Raw genomic sequence first — 9,700 nt, forward strand, 5'->3', positions numbered from 1 at the left:
ATTATAGCTTATATGGCCTGACTTGAAGAAAAAAAAAATTCTAGTTTATTTTGCCTTGAGGAGTGAATTACAAATCAAGAACTACAGATAAACTCACATATCTAGATGGTGTCACAGTTTGCTTTCTAAAATGTCTATAAGTTTTTTTTAAATGTTCCAAATCACTTTTTTAAATATTTATTTATTTATTTTATCGTATGTGCTACATAAGGGTTTCATCTGCACGTATATTCCCACAAGCATGCCTGGCGTCCTCACAGGGCAGAAGAGGGTGTCTGGTCCTGTGGAACTGGAATTACAGAGGGTTATGAGGTACCGCGTGGATGCTGGGAACTGAACCCAGGTTCTCTACAAGAGCAACGGTGCAGAAGAGTACTTGTAATAGCATGAACGGTCAAAAGGAGCAAACAAGCGACCAGCATTTGTAAACAGAACGTAGACCTCACAGTCTTTGATTAATGTTCTCAAGGTAGTGAGACAAAGTGGCTAGAATTTCCTTCAGGCTCAGCTAGGCTTCTGCCCTTGGGGTATGCAGGCACCCTTGCTTAGCTGGCCCAGAAGGGTCTGACCTAATGACTGCTATAGACCGGAGGTGGGAGGGGTATGGGGTGGGGGAAATAGGGGGAAGGTGATTGGGAAGTAGGGGCGTGGTGTTTATGGAGAAGGGAGTGAAACCGGTCTTCTAGAAGGAGTTCAGTGAAACAACTCTTCTTCAGTCTCGGTGAATTAGGGCTATATAAACCTTGGGGAGTGGGTAGAGGTTTTCAGGGACCGCGTATGTTATTGGTTGGGGCTGAGGTGCTGGAAATGCTTTGTTGGCATGAAGAGGAATTCCAGTTGCTTAAGGCTGTAATTTGGCCATCAGGTGGTGGAGGAGGAGGAGGTAGTGTTGTTAGGGCTACATGCAAGGAAACCTAGAACAGGAAGGGAGCGATCCTTCCTCCTTCCGGTCTCAAGATGAGATTTTTCCAGGCTTGGCCATATCTCTACCTCACTCTCCAGGCCCTTACGTGTGTGCTCCCTCCTCCATCACACTTACCCCTAAAACACCCACAGATGCGGATTAGCCGTGTTCACATCACATCTCGGCAAGTGTCGGCAGTGCAGACCTACCCAGTGCACTTAACCTCTCCGTGCCTCAGTTTCCCTATCTGAAAATGTGACTCATACTGATACCTCATAGAGCTATGGTGAGTATATTATATGGAATTTTTCATTCCAAGTCTCTAGCAAATTGCCTAATAGTAAACCATAAATGATTAGTACCTTGCTTTTTATTTTATTTGAGACAGGGCCTCCAGGCTGGCCTGGAACTCAGACAGTCTCTGTTTCCTGAGTGCTGGGATCAAAGGTGCATGAGCCACTACACCTAGTCTGATATGCCTTTATTGTTGTATGAATAATCTCAAAGTTAAAAACAAGTTTATAGGATTTTCAGACTTTCAAAATTATCCATGATTAACTTGTTTTATCTAGAACTCGAGTAGAGGTCAAAGGTCAGCCGGGGGAGTCAGTTCTCTGTTTCCACCTAGCAAGTTCTGGGGATTGAACTCTGGTCATCGGGTTTGGCGCCAAGTGCTTTTACCAGATAAGCCATCTTACAACCCGTGAATACAGTGTGAAAAAACTTAAATGTGAAAATGTCATGCATACTGAAGAGATACCCACAGATGTGAGCTTAGAATGAGAGAGTTCCAGGATTTGGGGGACATCCTTGTGCCAAAACCTGGTACTGATGGGCCTGCACAAAAATCAAAAACTCCTTAAAAAAAAAAAAAACCAAAAAACGCTTAAACCAAGTACTGTGAGGATACACATCACCTGTCTTCTTATTCCTCCTTCCCAATGGCACCACCACCACCTCCTCCACCACCACCACCACCACCACAATTACCACCACCACCATCATCATTATTAATTACTGAGAGATTGATTCCACTTCTTAAGTGGATTTTGAAAACACACACGTAGGACACCTCACACCACATCCTTTGGGCCTGATTATTACCCTAACGGTGATAACACAGATATGCACAAGCTACCACCTACCTCTCAGGTGGACTTCTGTCAGTATCTTATTCATAAACACAGTTGTTCTGGCATCAAACACATCTCTCCAGTCTCGAGAGCTTTGCCATACAATGTTCTTGTCAAATGTCACCTATTATAGTTGATCTGTGTTTCTGTCTGTCTCAAAAAATGTGTCCTTTGAGGGCTGGAGAGACGGCTCAGCAGTTAAGAGTGCTTGTTGCAGCAGAACGTGGTGGTGTACGCCTTTAATCTTAGTGCTTCGGGGGAAAAGCTGTGTGAGCTCGAGGCCAGTCAGGTCTACAAAATGAGTTCCAGAACAGCCAGAACTCTTATACAGAGAAACTCTATCTCAAAACAAACAAAAAGCCAAAACAAACAAAAACATGTTCTTACAGATGACTCTGGTTTGGTTCACAGCATCTACATGGTGGCTCAGAACCATAGAATTCTCTCTTTTGAATTCCATGGGCACAGCATGCATGTAGCGTGCATATATGTATGTATATATATATATATGTATATATATATATGTGTGTGTATACACATACATATATATGGGTATATATGTATATATATGGGCAAAATATTCTTATACATAGTTTTAAATAAATAAGTTTAAAAAGAAAATTTATAAAACATGCCATGGAATTTCTTCTTGGCCAACTCCAATGCAGAAAGGAAATTTTTCAGCTCCTTACATAGCTATGGCTGTCCAGGAACTTACTATATAGATCAGGCTGACTTTTAACTCATAGAGATCCTCCTGCCTTTGGCCCTCCCCCGACCCCAAATGCTGGGATTAATTAGGCATGCACCACCATGCCTAGAACAAGGTAACCGTTTCTATGACCTGTTTTGGGAACAGAAATTCTAATTTTTATGACCTGCCTTGGAGAGGGAATTTTGAACAAGAAACCATTGTTAAAATGTTATCTATAACATTCTAAAAATCATAGGTAACATTCTAAATACCTACCCTTGTATTCACATATAAATTGATTGTTTTGTTTGTTTGGTTTGGTTTTGGTTTTTCAAGATGGGATTGGGGCTTCTCAGTGTAGCTTTGCCTGTCCTGGAACTCACTTTCTAGCACAGGCTGGCCTCAAAACTCACAGAGATCCAACTGCCTCTGCCTCTGGAGTGCTGGAACCACCACCAGGTGTCTCAGAAGCTTGTTCTTCCAGCAGAGTGAGTCTGCCACAGAAATCCACAACTGACCAAAATGGGGAAAACAATGTATCGTTTAAAATTGTTTTTAGCTTTTTGAAACAAAGTCTCATTGGAAATCCATAGGTAGATCAAACAAGGGTGTTTGGTTTCAGACCCTGGAGACAAGCAGTTGAGGTACATATCTTGCATACCAAACCACACCTGGCCTCTGGGTTCTCCCAGCATTCCTCAGTGCCTTCTTGGCATACCCTGTCCCCAACCCTCTTTCCCCAGAGGCTCTTCCTATATAATTCAGACATTTTGTGCTCGCTCTGTCTCTCTGTCTCTCTCCTCCCTCCCCATCCCTCTCTGTGCGCATGCTCTTTCTCTCTTTGTCTTCCCTGTCGCCTCAGGCCAGTGAACTGGCCCTAGAGCAGCTTCCCAACAAACCCGTGTTTGATATAATCTAATTTGGCTTGAATTGGCTTATTTTACTGGAAGAGAAATAACTTATCAAAGGAGAGGGAGATAAGACACCACACCTAGCCCCCCAACCCCCAAACTACGGACTTTGAACATTCTTTTAAGGTTTAAATGTCCTGGACGGAGGACAGCATTGACAACCATGTCTTGTCCAGAGGACACCATTCCACACCACTTGTCCTCATCGTCTGGCTCTTAATTCTTCTCAGTCGTCTTCCATGATGCTCCCTGATCCATGGTGAGGTGGGGGTATGATACAGAGAGTCCTACTACATATTCTCAGCACTTTGAACAGGTACAAGTCTACATTACCGTTACCCACTGTAGTAAGAAGTAGCTTGGATCAACAGAGAGAGCGGCAGAAATCTACTACTACATTTAGAGAGGAGCTATGTTTTTTTTTAATTTTTTTATTATATATATTTCTTTACTTACATTTCAAATGTTATTCCCCTTCCCAGTTTCCTGTCCATAAGCCCCCATTCCCTCCCTTTCCCCTCCCCCATATGGGTATTCCTCCTATACATCCCCCTTACTGCCCCCCATATTCCCCTACACTGGGGGTCCAACCTTGGCAGGACCAAGGGCTTCCCCTTCCCCTGGTGCCCCAACAAGGCTATTCTCTGCTACATAGGCAGTTGGAGCCCTGGGTCAGTCCAGTGGTTTAGTCCCTGGAAGCTCTGGTTGGTTGGCATTGTTGTTTTTATGGGGTTGCAAGCTCCTTCAACTCTTTCAAAGCTTCCTCTAATTTCCCCCAAGGGGGTCCTGTTCTCAGTTCGGTGGTTTGCTGCTAGCATTGACCTCTGTATTGGACACGCTCTGGATGTGTCTCTCAGGAGAGATCTACATCCGCATACATTTTCTAGCTTCATCAATTTTATCTAGTTTTGGTGGCTGTATATATATGGGCCACATGTGGGTCGGGCTCTGAAAAAGCCATTCCTTGAGTCGCTGCTCTAAACTTTGCTTCCATATCCCCTCGTATGAATATTTTCCCCCTTTTAAGAAGGAATGGGAACATCCACATTTTGGTCATCCTTCTTCTTGAGCTTCCTGTGGTCTGTGGATTGCATCTTGGGTAATTCAAGCTTTTTGGCTAATCCACTTATCAATGAGTGCATACCACGTGTGTTTTTCTGTGATTGAGTTATCTCACTCAGGATGATATTTTTCTAGTTCATTCCATTTGCTTATGAATTTCATGAAGTCATTGTTTTTGAAAGCTGAGTAGTACTCCATTGTGTAGATGTATCATATTTTTTGAATCCATTCCTCTGTTGAAGGGCATCTGGGTTCTTTCCAGCTTCTGGCTATTATAAATAGGGCTGCTATGAACATAGTAGAGCGTGTGTCTTTTTTGTATGTTGGAGCATCTTTTGGTTTATGCCCAAGAGAAGGTATAGTTGGGTCCTCAAGTAGTGCAATATCCAATTTTTCTGAGGAACTTCCAGACTGGAGCTATGTTTTAAAAACACAGCATGGCTTCCCTTGGATTCTTCCCAAGCTCTGGGTCTCCTTCACACATAGTAAATCAGAAAATTCCAGTATTTCTTTTTATTTTCTCTTCTCAGGACTGTACTCATATTTTTAGCTTTCTCCCAGTAACAGCAATTCTCATTTTTTGAGGATCTACTCCCTCCCCTCTTATTCTAACCTTGGGGGGTCTTCTCACAATACCTGTACCCTGGCCTCAGACAGAGAGAGAAGGTTAGGAAGGTAGAAAGGGAAGCGTCAGTGACACTGTGGACACAGAAAACTGACCTTTGGCCAGTCCAAGTCATCCTAGTCACAGAGGATGACGACCCAGTGGGAGCTGCTCACCAAATGATCAGCAAGTTGTTGGCATTTGGATGTAGGGTCCATGTGGTACATAGTAGAGTGTTTAATAGAATCTCTGTGTTCTGTTCAGCAGATACCAGGCGCACCTTTCCCTGAGTTCTAACAGCTGAAGAAATCGCCACTTCCTGCTGATTACTCTCTAGAGAAGACAGACAGCAAAGAAACGCAAAACCCACCCCAGGTTGAAACCTACTAGTCTGGTATTTTTGGTAATCTTCCTTCTATTTTGAGTTTAAGACTGAACAGCCCCAAGTAGCCTTAAAGGGATGTCCACTAGAGGGCCACTGGGAAGAATCCCTTAAAGAGTAGAGTTGAAGCAAGAGCATCTTTTTCTGATTAGCGGTTGTCAACGGGTGTAACTATGTAACTGTTCCGGCCAGCATTCCCAAGCTTCCGCATGAAGAGTATAGGGGGTGGGGGGATGGAGAAATGCAGCATGTAAGGTGGGAAACATGAAGAATGGATATTCTTTACATACTGAACTGAGGATCTGGCATGCACCTACAGGAATATGCACTAACTGCTGTGTGTGTGTGTGTGTGTGTGTGTGTGTGTGTGTGTGTGTGTGTGTGTGTGTGCGTGTCCAATATATACATGTACTCCAATATTCTATAAATATTTTAGGTTGTATTGCCTTTTGCATAATATCTATAAGAAACACCACCAAATACTGCCAGCTGTCTTCTTTAAAATCGTTTATTTTACATCTTTACTTATTTATTATGTATTTATTTAGAATGTAGAGTCAGACAGCAGCTCCTGAGAGTCAGCTCTCTCCTTCCACCACACGGGTCCTGAGGATCAGGTCAGGTTGGATAGAGATCGCCTTCACACACTGAGCCATCTGGCCAGCTGAGCGCTGTCTCGCTTTGGAATTGACTACGAACAGTTCTGTTTTGTAGATGAAGAATAACTTATGATCAGTACTTTGGAGTCTTCAGTGCACTTAAGAAAGACTTTTTTAAGCTGGGTGATGGTGACTCATGCTTTTAATTCCAGCACTGGTGGGGCAGAGGCAGAGGGATCTCCAGGTTCAAGACCAGCCTGGTCTACAGAGCAAGTTCCAGAACAGCCTGGGCTACACAGAGAAACTCTGCCTCAAAGATACAAAACCAACCAACCAACCAACCAACCAAAAAACAAAACAAAACAAAAACAAAACCAACAACAAAAAAAGAAAAGAAAGAGAGATAAAGGAAACTTTTTAATGGGTAGAATGGTTCGACATACATGTGTCCTCTTACACGTGGGTCTGTTGAATAGATTCCATAAGAAGATTTGTTAGATGGAAATGTCTGTGTGCATATAATTTTCAGAGACTGTAAAACCAGTCAGATACCGTTCCCATCAACCCAATTGGGGTTGGTCAACCCAGTGCCTTGGTCTATTTACTTTTGAGGATTTCATTTCTTTGCCCGTTTTTCTATGACAATGACTAATGGTCACATGTTTATGATGTTAGAAACTCGTGGCACGCACCTACAGACATTAGCATTAACTGCTTTGTGTGTCTGTCTGTCTGTGTCTGTCTGTCTTAGGGAATTTTTTGTGCCATAAATTGTACTTTCTAATTTTTTAAACTTTATTTGTCTATTCTATAGGCGGTTGTTGAATGCTACAGTGTTATGTGGTGGTCAAAGGATAATTTGTAGGAACCGATTCTCTCTGACTCTGACCTGGGCATCAGACTAGGTTCGTTGCATCCCTGGGTAATTCTGTACGAGTCTGAGTTTTACGTCCTCCAATATCGCTGGTGAATTCGTGACTTCCCATCATCTCTTCATGTTCCATAATATCAAGGATAGATGCTTCCTCACAATGGCCACTGCAGCAGGTTGCAACATCCGGTGCACAAAACCAACTTCTAAAACCAGATATGTCCGATTATTCTGTTGCCTGTTAGGTTTTGCTCTTGGGCCTTTTAAAGTCTCTGTGAGGCTCAGTTTCCTTATCTGTAAAGTGAGCCTGTTAGGATTAAAATGAGTTAATCCTTGTAGCAGGCATACAGTGGGGCTTGGCACTCAGCCAAGGCTCTGCATGCACAGGGCCAAGGCTCTGCAAATGTGGGCTGTTAGCATAATTGCCTCTGTGAGCCTTGGAAGAGACAGTGTGAGAGTCTGGTCCATCTGACAATTCTGTAGGCCTTGGCATGTAATTTAGAAATCGTCTCAGACAGTCTTGCTTAGAGATTGATTTCACAACCTCTAATGGTCTTGCCTACTTTTTCTCCAGTTTAGCCTATATTTGAGAAATATCTTAGAAGTTAAATATATTATTTTTAATGTGGAAACTATCATGAATATCATAAAAGCATCTATAAAGCAGCAGTAAGTCTATACCATGTTCCACTGGTAACTAGTATGTTCTTATGTCAATCAGAGTTCTTTGAAGATTTATTTACTGTTATTATTTTTGCTTTATGTGTAGGATTGTTTGGCCTCTAGGCTCACTATGTGCACTGGCCTCATGCTGCGGGTCAGAAGAGGGCATCAGATACCCTGGAACTAGAATTACAAGTGGTAATGAGCTTCCATATGTGCGTTGGCAACCAAACCCAGGTCCTTTGTAGGAGCAGCAAGGGATCTTTTTTTTTTTTTTTTTTTTTTGGGTTCTTTTTTTTCCAGAGCTGGGGACCGAACCCAGGGCCTTGCACTTCCTAGGTAAGCGCTCTACCACTGAGCTAAATCCCCAGCCCCCGCAGCAAGGGATCTTAACTTCTGGGCCATCTCTTTGGTCCCTGTAAAATGATGTGTGTGTGTGTGTGTGTGTGTGTGTGTGTGTGTGTGTGTGTGTGTGTGTGTGTGTTGGGCATCAGATCCCTTACAGCTGTAATTTCTGTGAGCCTCCTGGCGTAGGCAGTGGGAACCCAATTCTGGTCCTCTGGAAGAGCTATATGCGCTCCTAACCTCCAAGTCGCCTCTCCAGTCCCTCTTTCACAGCCCTTGGAAGGGTTGATGAGATCCCTGGAAGGCAGGAGAAGGTAGGTCTGGGGCCGGCAAGAGTCCCTGCGCCCCTGAGGCAGCTCCCGGGCTATTCTGACTCAGCGTCTTTTTATTGCAGCAACAACAGCCTGTGATACCTGCCCTGTCCTTATTTCTACTCTAATTGCACTCTGGGACCTTCATCGCTTTGTTCATCTAAATTATAGCAACAGCAGCCTAATTGGCCTTCCTGCGTTCAGTCCTCCCTCCATGCCGCAGCTGCAAGTGTGATCTTATATCAGCAGCCTAATTATGGCACTCTTCATAGGCTTGCAATTGCTCTCTGTTGACTACAGAATAAAATTCGAATTGCATATTTCCTACAGAATCCAAGGTAGGTTTTCTCAGCAGAGTATATTTTACTACGTGCTAGACAGCCACTGATTGTGAACGTAATATTGGCTTAACAAGCAATTTTGGGTCAGGGACCAAGAGACAGGATGGAACCTATGAATATGAAAACAAAACAAAACAAAACAATGTGATTTCACAATTACTACGCCGCAAAGCTATATTACCTGCTTACAGTCACCACTACAGTATCAGGGTAACAAGAAGTGGGGGGGAGGGGATGTTAACCTGAGTAGTTAGGGGGAATGGTAATACGGGGATTAGTTACAGACATGGGCAAAGCTTAGCAAGCCAGCGACAAGGCTGGCCTTGGAGAAAGTGGGGGAGTATTACAGCCTCTGTCTGAGAGGGAGGACAGAGGTGACTGTTTCTTTTTCTCATTGCTGTAATAAACTACCCAGCAAAACCCACTTAGATTAGGAATGGTTAACTTTGTCTCACCGTTTACATTGGAGGGTCTCAACCGCAACTGTGGGTTGTGACCCCTTTGGGGGGGGGTCGCATATCAGAGATTTCTATTACATTTTATAATAGCAAAATTACAGTTATAAAGTAACAAGAAAAATATTCTTATCGTTGGGGGTCGGAACTCTATTAAAGCGCTAGGAAGGTTGAAAACCATAGACTTACATGTGTAAAGTCCATCAGGGTAGGGAAGGTGTGGTGGTTTGAATATGCTTGGTCCAGAGAGTGGCACTATTAGGAGGTGTGGCCTTGTTGGAAGAAGTGCGTCACTGTGAGGGTGCACTTTGAGACCCTCCTCCTAGCTATGTGGGAGCCAGTCTTCTCCCGTTGGCCTTTTGAACAAGATGTAAAACTCTCAGCTCCTCCAGCATCATTCCTGCCTGGACACTGCCATGCTCCCT

General features: G+C 43.5%; 1 long non-coding RNA gene across 3 annotated transcripts; it reads left to right on the forward strand.

Moving 5' to 3' along the window:
* Positions 1-3,004: 3,004 nt before the first annotated feature.
* On the forward strand, positions 3,005-8,811 carry LOC102556448 (uncharacterized). 3 transcript variants are annotated; one of them, XR_005501338.2, is made up of 3 exons: positions 3,005-3,219; positions 5,573-5,702; positions 8,563-8,811. It is a non-coding gene; the product is annotated as an uncharacterized LOC102556448 (long non-coding RNA). The 3 variants fall into 3 exon arrangements; XR_352076.5 differs by having other exon boundaries at positions 3,009-3,219; positions 5,573-5,711; XR_005501337.2 differs by having other exon boundaries at positions 3,009-3,219; positions 5,576-5,711.
* The last annotated feature ends 889 nt before the right edge of the window (positions 8,812-9,700 follow it).

Source organism: Rattus norvegicus, chromosome 2, assembly GCF_036323735.1.
Source record: "Rattus norvegicus strain BN/NHsdMcwi chromosome 2, GRCr8, whole genome shotgun sequence".
NCBI classification, from domain to species: Eukaryota; Metazoa; Chordata; class Mammalia; order Rodentia; family Muridae; genus Rattus; species Rattus norvegicus.